Source organism: Bombus pyrosoma, linkage group LG14 (assembly GCF_014825855.1).
Source record: "Bombus pyrosoma isolate SC7728 linkage group LG14, ASM1482585v1, whole genome shotgun sequence".
NCBI classification, from domain to species: domain Eukaryota; kingdom Metazoa; phylum Arthropoda; class Insecta; order Hymenoptera; family Apidae; genus Bombus; species Bombus pyrosoma.
In genome coordinates, this window is record NC_057783.1 from 7,878,153 (window position 1) to 7,896,036 (window position 17,884).

The following is a 17,884-nucleotide window of genomic DNA, read 5'->3' on the forward strand; positions in this document are numbered from 1 at the left end:
ACTCAATATCCGTCAGTGGCACTTCATTCCATTGGATTTCCCGGAAAAGTACACGGCAATTCGATTTCAGTGAAAACACTGCTGTTTCAACTGGAGTTAACTCCGGAGAAAGTTGTAACAAATTATAGCTTATCGAATTCTCGCCGCGATATTGCGATATAATTTTCGAAGTGTCACGTCACTCTAAACGAAAAATGACCGATACCGAGCAGTAACAAATTCTTCCTCGTGCCAAATTTATGAAAATTATCGGCAACTAGGGGATACAAAATCTTTGCTAAAACTAAGTACATAAAAATTATCAGAATAATACTAAGTTTTGTTCGGGGTTATTCGGTGTATGAAAATTATTGATTCGAAGATATAACGCTCTTCTTTATGGAGCTAAATATATGGAAACTGCCGATATGAAACGATAAAAAATTATTTAAAGGTATTAGGTATATAAAAATTATTCATACGAAGCTGTAGCGAATTTTTTTCTGGGGCTAAATTCATAAAAATCATCTATATGATGCAATAAAAAGTTTTTTTTATGGAGGGCAGGATTAGGCATGTAAAAATTATTGATACGGCTATAGCGAATTTTTTTCTCCAGTTAAATATATAAAATTTATCGATACGAAGCGATAAAGAAGCTTTTTTATTGGAGCTGAGTATATACAAATTATAGATATGGAGCAATAAAAGTAATTTTTATGGCAGTAAACGTGCTGCGATTCGAGTGAATATTTTTATTTTGATAAACGACGGAGAGTATTTAGTAATACGAAGGGACTCCGAGAATCTAATTGCATGGAAGAAATATCGAATCGCTTGTGAATTATTCATGACGGTTGATATTCTTTGGTTTAACCATCGTTTAGTGGTTTGGGATAGGTCAGGACGGGCGATTGAAGAATTAATGGCTAGAAATGGATTCACTGACAATTGCTGTTTGACTACACTTGGCAAATCTATTCTCGTTCGTTCCCTTTGACTGATCTATTTATTCTTTAACTAACGACTACGTTACTCACTCTGTGACAGATAAAATGGCATTACGTTTGATCAGCTGGTGTTGATTCTCGAAATGAAATAAATTTTGCGAAAGACCCTTGAAAAATCACGATATGAACTAAGCACAGATCTTCATTATGACATCAGTTTTAAACTCTTCGATCGTAACTATAAATTATTAGATAGAACAAATTGAGAAAATTTGAATCACGAAGTATTTAACGAACGCCATCGATTTCTATTTATCGTCGGTATTTTTTGAAATCTGTAATTAACAGAGTTTTTAAAAGCCAATAGAAAATAAATACACCGCTTTTCATTACCACGAGTATACAGAATTCGCGAAACCATTACGTCTAAACGTTAACACGTATTTCTCGAGATCTGCAATCAACAGGATTTCTCCAAAAATAAATAGGAACTAGATGAAATAAAAGGTGTGGGGAATCGGTCTAGAAATTTCATTTCCAACATCTCATATTTTCTTCGTTTTATCCAGTAGTTTCATTTAGACGTTTCAATTATTCAGTCTCATAACAACCGCTCGCCTTATACGATGAAGTTTAATCGCAAGGTCCGTCGACGTGCATTCTCCTTTCAAATAGGAAAACGGAAGTCGATGTCGAGAGGCGGGATACGTCGGTTATTTAGTTTCTTTTGGATATAAGAACAATGGAACGATAGAAAAGGAACGATCGCGTGAAAAACACACGAATGAGTGACGTGGTTGGATGGGTGCAACGGTGTGCGTTGGGAAACGTGATCGTCTGGATTTTCACGGCGGGACGAACGTTTTTGAATTCGCCTGTTTCCTCGCGTCACGTCCGGTCGAATTGGAAATAAGCTCCAGCGAACGCGCATCGACGATGATTGTACCGATAAAGCCTCCTTTCTTCCGCAGGGTGGCAAGAAAATTGCTTTCGCCCCCACCTTCTGATTACCTTTTCAATTATTTCTAACGTTCGAGCACACATACTTCCCTTAACCTTTCCTCTTGTTAATTTATTTGCAGGTTTCTCGGGTTAAGCTTAAGATAGTTTCTCTTTCGTTTTATTCGTGTTTAGAAGCTTAGAAGAGAATAACGACGGTGGAAATTGTAATAATTTTATATTAAATTATATTAAACGATAATATTTGACTTGGTGTCAATGTTAAATAATTTTATATCGGCGAGAAATTCGAATAATTGCATAAGTACTAAGATACATAAGTAGACCGTGGATTTTTATGCATCGACAGGAAATTCGAAAATGCAGAATTCCACGCAATGCACATAATATGAGAAAACGTGTAAAATATCTAAAGTATAGTAATTTCTATAATACGTGATAGGTAAAATAATTTTTAACCTATTTTTTCAACCATATATTTCCAAAAATATGAATTTCCATAAAAGTCCTCAGTCTATTAATTATCAATATATATAATTTTATGTTACCTAGAAGTTGGAACAATTTTACAACGAATAGAATACAATCTATTCTCCGTTTTCACACCGATACACATTTTATTAATATTTATAATTGGGAAGGATTGACGCCCTCCTTGGAAATTGCATCAACAAGTTTGTTGTTTTGTTGTCCTATAGAAAAATTCTACAACTTCGTATTGGTTTTATTAAAAAGAATTTATCCGTGAGAAAGTTATGTTATCGATTTAAGTAGACCTGGCAACGGTATCGCGAAGTTGCTTTATTATCCGCAGGAAGAATGTTCGAAAGTATTTCGCGATTTCGTATTGATTTGATTAAAAGAAATGCAGTCGTGGATAATTTATGTATCGATTCACGTAGGGGTGGGAATTGTGTCGCGAAGTTTATTATGCATCGAACGAACACGTTCGTGAAAAATATTATAAATATTCATATTAGAGTTAATTAAAAAGTTTTTAAATACCGAAATCTTTTATTATTTTAGTAATCTGTTTAATAAATTGCAATTAAAAATACGATTAAAGGTAAGAAGAAATAAGCAAGCATCATACGATACAATTTTTCGCTTATAGCTTCCGAGGAAATTGGATTTGACCAATTAATTCGATATACACGAGCTTGACGAATTTACAAATTAAACAGTTTCGAAAACACGACCTGAAATCAGCAAATTTTATTTGAAATTTTCGTTGAACCACAACCAGCTTGTTCCAAAAATTATTCACATCCTGTGTAATCTTCGTAACTCAAACTCGAACGTTTGAATAGTCGTACAAACGTCGGAAGACACACAATATATCGAACAGGCGACATTTGTTCAGTTTCTCCACGTGAAATTAGAAACGATGATTCGTTTGCTCTGCGATTTCTAGCGTTACCCATCCTATAACGCACACATATATATATGTACATAATATATAACGCGATATGTTTTGTGTTTCAGGTGAGTATGGTAGCCGGACGAGCTTCGGTTTTAATTAAACTACGCGAGTGAGTACGGATAAATCTTAATTTATAACTGCGAATAAAATAAATTGCGCGAGATCATCATGCACTTTGCAATAATACTCAACCCGCGCGAATATGTATCATGAAAATTTCAGAACGCCAATAGCGTTCGGATTCGAACTGCGCTCGTTTCGGATTTATATATTTGACAATTCCTACAGGAACGTATTTTTCACGGTGGATGAGCGATATTTTATAATATTCATGTTCATCAAAAAAATATCACTTTGTCCGTGCGTAATGTAACGCAATTATATTGTTCGACAGCGTCGACAAACGATGCCTGCTTTATTCGTTACAATATTTTATTTATCGTAACGTTAGCACGGCTTTAATGAATTTTAATAATTTTAATCTGTCAATATACTCCATCGTCAACTGCACGTCGAGATTATTTTTATCTACCATACGTTATTCGGAATAATTCGTCTTCCATTCGCTTATACGTATATATTTTTAAACGTTAATCTAATTGCTTGTGATTCCAACGAATATCGTATTAAGAGGTTTTATCGTTGTCCAATGCTGATTTCATTATGACTTTAGACTGTTGTTACACATCGGTATACACCTTTTGTAAGCATCGATAATTGACTGTTTGCAGTGGCCAAGCACGGGACAAACCACGTGTTGAATTTCCCTGTAGAGTTGCTTCAACAACCCCCTACAAATCTATCGGGCACACGTTAACCGAGCTTTCGAATCGAGAACACACGTGCATGTGTTACATTCTTGCGTCTAAAATCACCGTTGAACAAATAGGGATACGCGCGAATCGGAAAACGAATTATTTAGGCCCTCAGCCTCGACAATTGATTCTATTTCGTGAGTAAATTGCAAGGAAATTAGATTTTAATGCTCGCGATACAAAATATCGTGATGATACTGTTAAGGATAGTTTTCTGTATTTTTTAGTGTGTAAATTAATATCTTTTTTTCGAGATTCAGCGTCTTCCTTCTGCAATGGAATATTCAACAAAAATTATGGAAATTTCAAGTTTTAAGATTTAATAATTTAATTCTTCAATTGGATATTTATATATAAAATTATATTATATAAAATTTAGACACCTGTAGCAAGGATATTAAAGAGTGTTTTAATGCATCAAGGGGCTGATCAAATAAATCAATCCTTGAATCTACAACGTTAGTATAGATAACTATGCGAATTAATTAATTAATTAAGTTATTAAAATGGCTACATGTCGTACGTTGTTGTTCAGAGTGAAGCGAATTGAAATTCCTTGAATTTCTAGAAGAAGCGTTTAGAGAGAATATCTGAATAATGTCAGGACAAGATACATATAACACCATTGAATATCTTACAATCAAAAATCATGTCAAAGAGCATCCTTCTGTCGTTCAATGACTGAAGGATCTACATATTTGATCTACATAAAATTATTGAAATTTCACATTCTGTTAAAATTTGAGCATAATGGAAGGATGGTTTTCAAGATTCGATAGGTTGATTCTCCAATAAGATATTTTATTTAAGAGAAACAAATGAAATTTTAAATGCTATTCGAATACAACAGTCAGAAAGACCGATCTTCGAAATTCAGCATTTCAATCTTCTAATAATCTATTTTGTACGGAACAAAATTATTAATAATTTGAAATCTCATTATTTGAGGCTGCGGATATTTTAATCACTTTGTTATTTAAATAAAACTTCGCTCGGGGATCTAGTGCCAGAAGATCCTTAATATCCAGAATTTCTTCTAGTTTCATATAAATAGTCTTTTGCTAAGAGATATTTCACGAACATAATTCTAGAGGATTGTGGAAGTTAGCTCGGTCCATTGGATTCGGTGAAGTTGTGAAGTGATCATACGTCTCCCTAGAGAGGAAGCACATGTTCGTCCCCATAACAATAGAACACACGGTTTAGGTTAGACAGCGTGATCAGATAATGGAGCACCAAGAGTGCATTACACTGTATAGTCGAATTATGCATTTCTGAGGGTCTGCCCTATTTGCTTGTCTCGTACACGCGTGTACACTCGTGTTGATCTCATGCACAGATGTTGTATGACGAAGATCACCTAACCGCGATATTGCATGATTAAAATATCGAAGAAAATATTGCGAACATACGAAGACCATACGAGAATAGTAGAATATTGCCATTTTTGTTTGAATTTTCTTTTATTTTCCAATTTTGCTGCTACTTGTTAATATCCAAATGGCACGCGTTTAATCGCAAAATCGAATAAAAAAACAATTTCGTCAGTATAAAATTGATTGTCTCTACAGAAAATACAAAAACTGCAAATTATCATGTTATCTCTTTATAAAGTTGTTTTTATTAATTTTTACCCAAGTCATTTTTTAATTATTTTGATTACTCTAGTTTAAAATTATAATGTGAAATTTGTACAAACGTCTGGAAACGTTTGTTATTCAAAATAATGGATAATTAATATAAAGCGATCATGAACAGTAGCTTACCGAAAGTGAATAAATATTAATCGTGGCAACAGATACGATGATTCGCTGGAAACGCGTAATCGTTGCTCGAACTGGCGTCATTTTAATCTGATCCGATTTCCAGAAAATGCTTCGCCCGTGACAATTTCATTCAATGCAGATACAAAGACCTCGGTCAGGTTAATTGCGTCAAGTGGAATGAAACAGGAAAAGGGTTCGAGCTGCGAGTGCTTCTTTATTTATTTTTCCCCTCTTCTTTTTTAATACAGTTATTTCCATCAGCGAAATTCGATATTCGCGGAAAGACTCGTAAACGAATTACGAAAAAATTACGTGTGCATTAATCGACTCCATCAGCAACAGGGATTGAAAGGGCAGCCAGCTAAATCGAATTTCGATATTTGTTTGTTGTGGCAATGTACGCAGAGTGAACATCGAACGCTTGCCACGGGATTTTTCGAATGAATATATTATGTGTATTATACGAAATTTTTTGAAATTTCGTTAGCAATTTCGAAATGTCTGTAATGAAACACGATTATCGTGACTGTAACAGTAAAGTTTGAAAGCGGTCCGAAAATGCGTATAAAAGAGACATTTATTACAAGCATACATTTAATGAAAAATTAGTATACAACATGAATAGTTGTCTGAAATGTACAATTAGTGATAACGTTGATAAAAATATGACCCGCTACATATTATTATTATTGTTACTTGTTTTATTTTATGTCGCATCGACTACCACGGTCATCGGTAGACTGCGGATTTTTATGATTCATGGAAAATCCGAAGGTGCAAAATTGCACAGTATGCGCGTGATATGAAAAAGTATGTTAAAATATCGAAGATATAGCGCTTCCTATAATGCTTGATAGATAAAATCATTTTCTATTGAGTTTCTATCCTTTCAATTATATTCTCAAAAATACGAATTTGCATAAAAATCCGCAGTCTAGTTATTGGCGATTATTTTTATATTCGGTGATTTATTCAATTTCGTTGAATATCATAATTTCTTTATAGAATGTGATAAACATTTGTTGGCACTGGATCGATGTGAGGATATCCCTGAGATTATTGTCGATGTTAAGCTTTTTCCTTTCTTCATTGTATATAGGACACTGTACGACGTATGATAATCATGTGACAACGTAATTACGTGGTGATTGATAGTCTCACATTACAGGTGTCACATTTAATGGGAGGACTATTTTCCACTATATCCATATATGTCAGTTAAATATGTCTTGATCTTATCGTGGTTATCGTGGTTTGTTCTTTTACAGTTTAGCTCTTGATTCGCCTTCAAATCGTAAAAGCTAGGGATTAATTTATGAAGGCTCACTACATATTGTGATGTATTAATACAGTCAACAATTGGCTGTACAGATACTTTTGATGATCTCTACGAAGTGTATGCTTCCAATAAATAACTTGTAACTTCCACATACATTGTCAAATCCATTTCAAATTTTACTAATACAATCGCAATAGTCGTGTCTCGTTACACTGCTAACCAAACTTCAAAATGTTTCGTGTAATGCAGGAAAAATTTCTAGAAGTGTCCGAATATTTTCCTGAGCCACTGTATACATACATTGTGTGGCCAAGACACTTCTAATGAAATATTACCAATTGGTCGACCGTTTGCGGAGAGACGCGATCTCAAAAAGCGCGTCAACGGGAGTCGCAAATTCCCGTTACGATATACAATCGACGCCACGAAACTGATCCATCCCCTATTTCGTTTAAGATAATAGAGGTAGTTGAATTAATTATAACGCTGAGGTAACAGCTTATATGTACTCTTTATTCCAACAACAATTATAGACAAGATGATTACGCTCGTTGCGTATATATATATGTCGGAGATGAAAGAACACCGGAGCCTCTCTTCGGAACTTGGGGAAAATCCCGTAATATTGTAATCCAGATTTTACCATAGCCATAATTAAACAATTGTCATTCAATCCGATCGTGTTTATTCGAGATTTGTAACAGTGAGCTTGGGCTGGAGGCGACGATCAGTCGCCAACGTAGCCGCGGTCAAGGGATAAACGTTTACCTAAACAAAGGCATAGAGTAACCGTATAGCTCTCCTTGAAAAAATATAGCAAGGGCACGCGACCGTAAACACTCCAACGGATTCTGTCCCGTGGCTCGCTACACAAAGACCGCATTCTTTGGACAAGATGATTACCAGATGTCGATGCATCTCCAAAGTACATATTTAGCTAGCCTAAGGGCCTGCTATAAATCTTAGAATTTATTTAGCTGAGGTTCTTCAAACTGACAAATAGTCTTAGTCTTGGCAGCCCCTAAATCTGTCACCTACTGCGGGAAGATACGAGAAATCTTCTTTTCTCACGTACGACGCTTTCGCTAGCAACTCTCTCCCTCAAGGGTGGCTAGCATCCTTTTCTAACCACCGATATGGAAATTGACCAATTAACAGCAACGTCAATTTCCCTCACCTTCTGAACGAAGGCATCGCTCCACGAATCCGATGATTTCGTGCCCTTAGACACACCCCGTCATAGTTTTCCTCTATGGCATCATCGCGACGGAAAGTCATTCTTTCGTGCGATCTCATTGACGAGAAGGAATAGTGTCTTTACGATCAGTGAATATTTCACGAGTCGGACTTAGATTTTGTGAGAGCGTACATCTATTATCCCGTTGACCGCGGATTCGTTATCGAACCTAGGATCATTGTCATTAGCGTCTTGAGTATCTCTGAGCGTCTAATTACCACGGTTACTTGTCGATATTTGTAACAATCATATTTGCTCTAGTCAATATCTTCTCTATTGCATAACGACAATGTCTAATCACAACGAAGATTTGTTTCACGCCCTTAACCCCAACTCTAATCATAACGCTAACCCGACATATATATATGTTAATTAGTATATGTTGACTGAATTAAAGTAGTGAAGCCAGTGCAGAGATGTTGACTGATCTGTAGTCGTAGATCCAGTAAAGTTCGGTGACGATGCTGTCGCAGAGGAAAACTCTTGCTGGGTGTTGGCCGCCCCACCACCGGTCGCTTGCGGGTGAAAACCCACGTTTCCCCATTTTTTACTTGATGGAGCAATAACCATAAGGAACATTTTGACTCGAAGGTGTTTTATACCACTTAACGGTCTTAACGATCAAATCGAATTGCTTAGTTTTACGACAGTTCCTTATGATTATTACGGTCCAACTAATTATGTTGACGTAGCAAGTGGCAACCTCGATCGCGTGATAGATTCCGGGCTACGCAAAGAGTCATCGGACGAAACAGTCGTTTTAACGATAGTTTCAGCGTTAAGGAACACGAATACAAAGGGAGGAAGTGAAACGGACAGTAAAACCAGCGCGGAAATTGATAACTTCGAAACCACTGAAGACCAGCAGTCCTCTCGGCGAGGAACAATCGTGGTAATTAGAAACGATGGGTGGTTTCGGGTAATAACGAAAATGAAACTTCCCTCGGTGTGGAAACCCCTTTCTTCAATTGACAGTTTATTAACGACGCCCGCAGCGTGGACGGGGAAAGTTGTGTGAGAAAAATGGTGAAATGAGTTTTCAAGTCCTCCCTTTGTTCCGTCGAAACTTTCCAAGGAAAACAACAATATTTTTCACACGTCCTCTCCTCGCTCTTCTTCTCGCCGAGCCCTGCGAGAAAAAGAATAATCCCTCCCTTCGGTAGGATTCCTTTTTTCATGGATACGGAAAAGCTTGGCATATCATCATCCTTAATCCTTCTTTTTCTTTCTCCGTCCGTTATTTCAGAAGGGGTGGCAACAGGCCTCGCACGAAACACGCGTCTTTTACCGAAAGTATGCGCATATTTCCCGGGTAAAATACCTCGGTGAAATCGCGGAGTTGTTCATTGAAAGTCACGACAACTTTCCCGGCCTCTTTGTTCTTCCAGACGCGAACTCGCGACCAGCTAAATTAGAAGTCTGCCTTAATGTCTTCTTAATGTCTTCTCAGTGTTTTATAGTCTTGTATTTTCTATGGACCCTTCTATTTTTCGGCAGAACGGCATAAAACGTTCGCATTGAGTCGCTGGAAGTTGTGGAAGCTCCTCGTGTTCCGATAGTTCCACGGTTCTCGACTATTTTTCTTTACGTGAAATAATATTGGTAGATTAATACATGGTAAGGGAAAAATGTGTTTTCATTGACATATTTTCGTTGGTATAGCTTTTTCATTGGTTATTGGGAAACGCTTCGTTCCTATTTGAAAAATCCTGAAAATATCGAAGGATTGATAAATCACAGACAGTTTGGCTACCTGAAATCTCAAGCAGAACAGTAATACGTCGTATATCTTCATTGCTTATCGAAGAACATTCCTTCGTTGTCCTCGTTTAAAAATTCTTGAAACGTCCAAGGAATATTATACCCTAGATAGAGGAAATCCTAATTCTAAAGCAAATAAAAAGATAATTTTCCTGGTATATATAACTATTACTGTATCAAATTTTAAAGTCGCTTTTTTTATAAAAAGGCTGCACGTGCGGCTCGTAATTTTTCTTCCCCGTAACCTTCGATTATCTTTACTCACAGCTCTCGACGATTTTTCATAATTCGTTCCCTGCTCTTCGCAAAGTGTCATCATGTGTCTGAAAGGATGAAATCCGTTTCTGGATTGGAAGGACGTGATTGGAAAGCGCGGCGCATCGCCGTTGCGTCTAAATTTAATTACGGAAACATCGGTTGGCCGTAGCGAGCCGGTTGTTTAAGAATCTAGCGAGAAGATACCGTGAAACTTTTGAGAAACTGGAAGTGCTCTGGCTGGTAGAATGGCCGGAGTTTAAATTCCTCTTCGTAAATCCGATACAAGCGCGGGGATCCTATCCTTCTTGGAAATCCTCGATCGATATCGCTTCGTTGCTCGATATTCTTCATCGTAAATTTAAATCCGATTTCCTTTCCCTGTCTCTCTGCCAGAACCTGCAACCTGGGCTGCCTCTTGTCTCTTCGTTAATGCGTACTCATTATGACCGGCGTGAAAACTTCCCTCGTAACGCGCCACCGTACCGTACTTCTCGAAAACGAAACTTGGAGATTAGCGTTTGGCCGGATGAAACACGGGATTAACGACAACGATCACGGACACGATGTTCTCCGCGTAATTGTGCGAGTCCTGACGTTGTTCCACGCGAAATTTCGCTGAGCTTCGCGTATCGAAGATGATGAACTGTCGGATAAGTTGATCTCTATTACCGTAGAGATGGTATTTTTAATATCTATATATATATATTACCTATGATCTATATCTATAAATCTATAATCTTAATCTATATATAATATAGTATAAATATATATATCTAAAATACTATCTATATATATTATTATTATTATTTATTTAGTCCGTGCCTCTCGGCTTTGGACGAACTTTCAGCTTTCTTTACAGCCCTTTATTGCACTAATCACATTCTTACCTCTAGTCTAAAACTAATGCTTACGATCTATTTCACCTTATGCCTACAAATTATTGCAACTCAAGCCTACACACTATTGCCACTTTGGTCTTTTTGCCTCCTTGCTGTGCTACCTTCCTGTCCTTCCACCCCTTCTTGTATTGCCTTTACCCTTCTTTTCTCTATTATCGCTCTCAGGTCCATTAGTCCTTCCCCAGTCCCATTCAATATTTTTTCCATTTCCTTTGCTCCTCCTGTTATTTCACATTCTTCTAGTACATGTCTCAGGTCCTCTTCTTCCCATCCACATAATCTGNTATACTATCTATATATATACAGTATTAATATAGAATTCGGTCTTTGACGGTAGGAGAATTTAATAGAAACGTTCAAGTATACAGCGATGAACGTTCGGTCAGATTTGCTTCGCTCGCGCCTTTTCGCACTCGACTTCACGCATTAGCTCGTAATACGCGAAAACATATAAAGTATCCAAAAATGGAGTAAATTTATTGTAATATTTTGTGAATGAACAAAATTCCTATTCAAAGTTTATTTCTTTCGTTATGTTAACAAAAATATAAAAATGTACAAATATTCGCATTTCATTTATAAGTTTTCCGGAGCATTCGCCGTTTTCTTGGCAACAGTATCGCTCAAATAAGGCGGATTTGGCGTACGGTACTGTAACATCGCCTTATTTGTCTATTTATTTCGTTTCTCCCTCGTTCCTCCATGCATCATCTATACAACATTGTTTTAATTTTTGGCTTGCGAATTATGTATACATATTTACTACATCACTGTCTATGTTATAAATTACAGACCACGGGGCAAAGATACGATAGGTTTCATTTTTTGTCTTTCGAAGATCTTGCGAACATCACAGAAGAAGATACGTAATATCCTTTAGCAATGGAGCCTCTTAAAAGCCAAGCTGATCAACTATTGAAATATAGTGCAAAATGATGGATGAAAGGCGCAATAAATATGCTAGTTTATCGATTAAGAGAGGGCCGATACATCGCCGTGGGCCAACTTATCGCCGATACGGAAATTGATGAAGCACGCCGTGCCGCGTTAATTGCATCGCAAACTCGTTAATTATGCACGCGAGTCGCTTCACGGAAATTTGTAATAATTTAGCCGGAACGCTATGGCTTTCTGATGGATTCAATCGCTCATGGAAATTCGGTTCTGAGTTTCGTTGATGCAGCAATTTGTTATTTAAATATCATTAAACACGTTTGCTCATAGAATATTCGATCTTGATCGCTTTAAGATGACCGTGAGCCTTTTATTTTCTGGCATTGATTAATTATGCTTCAGATTAGGGTATTGTAATGCGAGCAAAGACTCAAAGCAACTTGAGGCCGCAAAAAATTAAGGGACGTAGTGCCTTATCTTCTCTCAACACGTACCTTTCTCTTTAGATTTATTTAGTCATTAATCTCTTATTATTGATCTGATCGAATTGGGTACAGAGATATGGTTGACATTTTGGACGAATGAAACTTCACTCGTTAGTTATATTCTTTTGTGGAACCTGCTGGTCTGGATTTATCGATTTCTTCGTCTAGAAACTAGTTGATGTTTCACTTACGTGACAGTCACATTTCAAGAAAATGGAACAATGGAAGCGTAAGAAGAGAAAATTGTGACTCCTAAAATTCGAACACAATATTCATAATCCTAATCTTAGGTATTTTTCTTATTCTCGTATCCTAGCAACAGAAATGTAAGAATAATAAAAAAGAAATTTCAATAATAAAGAGGGAAACAATGAAAGAACACAATACTAAAAAAAGAGCAATACTAAAGCAAAAACACATGCACTAAAATGGAATTTCAGCGATAGAAAGATGATATGAAACAAATCTTAACAATAGGAGAAGTAGGAAGATACTAAAGGCAGGAATTTTGGCAATAGGGAAGTCAATTCAAGGAATTTCAGCAATTTACAGAAACGAATAGTACAAGAAAAATAAAAAGGGAATTCCAGCATATATATAAAAATACAATGCGACTCTGCTAAAAAGGAATTTCAGCAACAGGAAGATAATGTGAAATAAATTATAGCAATAGAAATAGGAGGTTAATAAGGGAATGAATTTCTGCAATGGAGAAGTCAATTCAAAGAATTTCAGCAATCGACGGAAACAAATAATACAAGAACAATAAAAGGGAAATTCCAGCATACATATATAGAGATACAATATAGCTACACTAAAAAGGAATTTAACAATGAAATGGTGTACATGCATATATGTATGTGTGCATATGTACTAAAAAAGGAATTTCAGCAATATGAAGAAAAAGTATCACAAAGATACTAGAAATGGAATTCCAGTGATAAAGAATCAGTACAATCGACACTGAGAAAAGAATTAGAATCGTAAAGGGAAGAGCTAATCCACTAAAAAGGCAAGTTAAATTACAACCACGCGGCCACTCCCTGTCAATCGAACAGTTATGTAAGACTGTGGGAAACGTCAGGGTTTCTGAATTAATTTTCCTTCCTCTTATCGAAGTTCCACGCGATGCCGTGCTCGCAAGACCGTGAAGTCAGTCCCGTCGAACAATCCCTAAAAGCGACTTCCGCTCGATACAGCGTGTATAATCTGTTGGCCGTCGGCCAGAGGCCAGTCATTCGACAGATTCTGTTTTCCTGCGTTTCGTCGATTGCACAAACTGCCATGGAGATTACAACCACTGTCTGATGGATCTCGTGTTTCCGAGTTTCTCTTAGCTCGTTAAAAGTTCCCGCCCCCGCGCCTCTGCGGGTAAAAATTCGATAGGGATGCGGTACAAAACTGTAACCGTAGCCTTTGTTAGCCGAACAGAAATCCATTCTGCGCGATGTGTATACATATATTCGCCGATGTTGGGCAAATTTTTCTACAACCACCAGTTTCTAGATGTTTCTGCAGGAGATCGAGATTAATTTTGTAACGCGAATGTGTGGACAAAATGAATGCTGAGGGTTGCACGAGGAAATAGGTCTGTACATTTATTTCATTCGTCGATGGGTCATCGGGTATATTCAAAATGTTCAAAATAATAATATTGAGAAATTCATTGAAATTTGACAATGCAGACATGCATAGAATATGCGTCATATGCAAAACTATATAAAATATTCAAAGTATTCTTTGCATTGTTCAATGGATAAGACAGTTTTGTTTTCTAAGTTTTATCTGTTTAATTACGTTTATAAAAATACGGGTTTATAAATAAATGTTCTCGGTCTATTGATCATTCTGTTACAAAATTTTTCGCTGATTGGAGAATTGCATAGTTGAAAACGCATTTCAATGAACGAGGCTACTAAGTTGGTTAATCATTCTTTCGACCACTGATTAACACCGTTTGGATCGATTGGTCACGAAACATTTACAAGTTCGAACAGATTCGTTGACTTGTCCTAATCAATCTCCTTCATTGTCGCGACGAGCATGTTCGTCCATCTATTGAAAAATCGAAAACGCCGGTGGTAGCGAGAGACGCTTTGTTTCGCGGAAAATAAAGGCCGGCACGATAAACGCGTTTTAATTACGAAGAGCACCACTCGCGGTTTCTTTTATCCGACATCTCTTTTTTTACCAGCGGCAACTTTGTGCACACCGAGACAAAAATGTGTGTTTCAGGTCAAAGGAAAGCTCGCGTTCAAGTGCATCATGATAAAATAGTGAAATTGATTCCGCTAGCTGTGGAAAAGATAGCACCGATGACTGTCCTTTGAAGTGTTCGAAAAAAACCAATCGAACCGAACAAAGTAAAGAGGTTTATCTATATAAGTCTTCGTCTTTTTGAGAATTGAAAATCTCTGAAAGGTTTCGTCGATCTTTAGAACACGATTTTAATTCGTCGTAAAGCTTCCGATAACATCGATGTCTTTGAAAGTTGTCTCAAAGTCCTCGATGAGTTTTTACTCCGCGTTTTGACAGTCAAAGATACTCTCAATACTAAAAGTCGATGGTTTGACCTGCTTTGAATACTGGTTAAGATGTCGAGATAATTAAAATTGCTCGAAGTAAACGTAATTCTATCGGTATGTTAATGTAATTGATACGTAGACGCTCTGGTTCACGAAATGTATCTTTCTTCGATATTCTTTTTGTACCAATACACGAGGATTTTATAAGATAAACATATAAAATACAAATTTTAATTAAACAACCTAATAAGTAAAACCTAGCAAATTTGTATCCCTTTAAAAATTACATTTGTTTTTCAAACAGATCGGAGTGCAAAATGGTTCGCATCATCGGGTAGTTCCTGCTGTAGACGTTCACGCGTATATTCGTTACAGGAATAAGTGTTTGTACGTACAATAAAACTTCGTTTATCCGAACCAGTCGGGGGACAAAATATTCCTGATAATGGATAAGTTCGGATAATAGGAGCTCACTCGCTACCCTCACCAGCCGTTGCTGCGAGTTTTCATAATAGATGTTGACGTTCGGATAACTGAGGTTGGACAACAATTTAGACATAAATTATGTTAAATTATGTTAAATTATATGTCAACTTAGACACAACACATAGACGCGTACGATTTCGGAATACGCGTTCGTATAACTGAAAGTACGCTCGAGCGTGATTCGAATAATGAGAGGCTCAGTTACGAGTTTGTATAGTTATACGACGACGATAAACAAAGACTGTTTTGTATAAACGAACTTCTACTGTATTACGAAATTACGCTCGATCGTAGTTCGGATAATAGAGGCTCAGCATTAACTTGTTGGGATGAACGAGGTGCGGATAAACGAAGCTCTAGTGTACTATCTTTTCCCCTATATGCTCAATGCCAAACATTTTCCTTGTTATAACCTTCTAAATCTCCTTACCCACAAGAAAAAAAAAACGAATATCTAATACCACATACTGTATAACCCGTCACTGGTAATTTTCTGTACGTCGATCAGACAGACGCTCCCGGATCAACGATATCGGGAACGATCTCCGATCGGACCTGTCGAGAGATCGGAAGCTCGTCCAAAGTGAAATCCTCGACAGAAATTGTTCCCGATGGAACCATTCAGAGACTGAAGATACAAGGTAGCGATTAATTACGCGACGCGTTATCAGATCCCGTTGCACATTATCGGCCGCCCACGCACAAATCTGTCATGCTGTCGGATACGTGCGCCTTCCATTGAATCGACGTCGTTTGGATCTCGTCGGATCTGCAGCTTTTGTCAAAGGTTGAACAGAGAAGCGAACGTGTAGAGGTCGGCGAGAGAGTTCGTTATGTACAAAAGCGTGGCTCGTTAATCTCCGGAAAATCTTAATCTCGGGTGTTTGAACGACGAAATCGATATTATGCAAACCGAGGCCAATAAATTGCTAGCTAGCTGACCGAGAGGGCTAAGGCTCTCTCTTTACGGTTCCCAGATACGTCGATTCGCGTATACCAGTTGCACTGGCTGCTCCACGGCGATTGCTGTTAATCGTTATGGCACGGCAAATCCGCCGTTAAATTCGCTTTATCGCCGGTTTGAGTGATATCTGCCCGATTGGATTTTAAGTTATGACGCGATCTTCCCGGGAAACTGAAATTGAAGATGTTTCTCTGGTCGAAGTGGTGGATATTTCGACGACAGTTCCCGGTGATGCGAAGATATTTTAATTTTGTGAATAGTGCAGGTTACACGATTAACAAATATAGTATGTTTTTATTTTTCCTGGCAGAATCCTGGTATTTTCCATTAGTTATCTTTGAGATCCTTGTAATGCTAGACTCTTCTAGAGTTTTCTTGCACAGTTGAAATAACATTAATGCTAGTATTGATGCTAGGGAATGCATCGTTAGTGAAATATTACGAGTCACAAATTTCTACAAATATTGTAATCTGCAGATCCTCCGGTGATCTTATGTGTAATATGAAACTATAAAATTCATGAAAACCAGGCCACACACGATAGCAAGATAGCAACCAGATGTCCGCACATCCTTACCGCGTCCCCTCAATAGGTCTTAAGGACCTATCATAAATCTCAGGAATTTTCTAGCTAAGGTCCTTCAGATCGAACAAACATCTCTTTCCTGAATCGTTTTTAAAGCTTATTGTTGACTACGGGAAGACAGGGGAAAGTTAGTTTTTTCACGTATGATACTTCCCACTAGCAACTTTCTATCGAGGGCGGCTAAGACTCTTCCTAGTCCACCAACCCTCTTTTATCCAATCAGAAGCAATGTCTACTGCCCTCACTTTCCTAACCAAAATTGTCATCAACAAATCCGATGGTCCCTTGCGTTAGACACACCCATCGCTAGCTTTCCTCCGACACAGCATCGTCACTTTACTTTACTTATTTTTCGTCGTTAGAATAGTCAACATGTCATTACCGGGTTTCTACCCTTAAATCAATCACTTATTTAACTTATACATACGCACCAGTGTAAATATCTTCTTTACAAAGTTGTTGGAATAAACATTAATTTATACGTGTTAAATCAGTGTAACTCAATTGAACCACCCCCTATTATCCTAAATGAAATAAGGGGATCGATCATTTCGTGCCGATTATCTAATCGTAACGGGAATTTACGACTGCCGTTGACGTGCTTTCTCGCGATCGCG

At 37.3% G+C, this 17,884-nt stretch overlaps 1 protein-coding gene and 1 long non-coding RNA gene across 9 annotated transcripts in view; both read left to right on the plus strand.

Moving 5' to 3' along the window:
* LOC122574545 (inactive rhomboid protein 1) overlaps positions 1-17,884 on the plus strand; it is a 285,478-nt gene that overhangs the window by 180,530 nt on the left and 87,064 nt on the right. The gene's annotated exons all lie outside the window — the stretch shown is intronic.
* Positions 1-17,884, plus strand: part of LOC122574546 — a 78,580-nt gene that overhangs the window by 39,736 nt on the left and 20,960 nt on the right. The window contains exon 3 of one of the 3 annotated variants that reach the window (XR_006319095.1): positions 3,375-3,389. The exons of 1 other annotated variant lie outside the window; for it this stretch is intronic. This is a non-coding gene — a long non-coding RNA (uncharacterized LOC122574546). Of the gene's footprint in view, positions 1-3,374; positions 3,390-12,119; positions 12,138-17,884 lie in introns of those variants that run through there. One more of the 3 variants, XR_006319096.1, reaches the window with a different exon arrangement.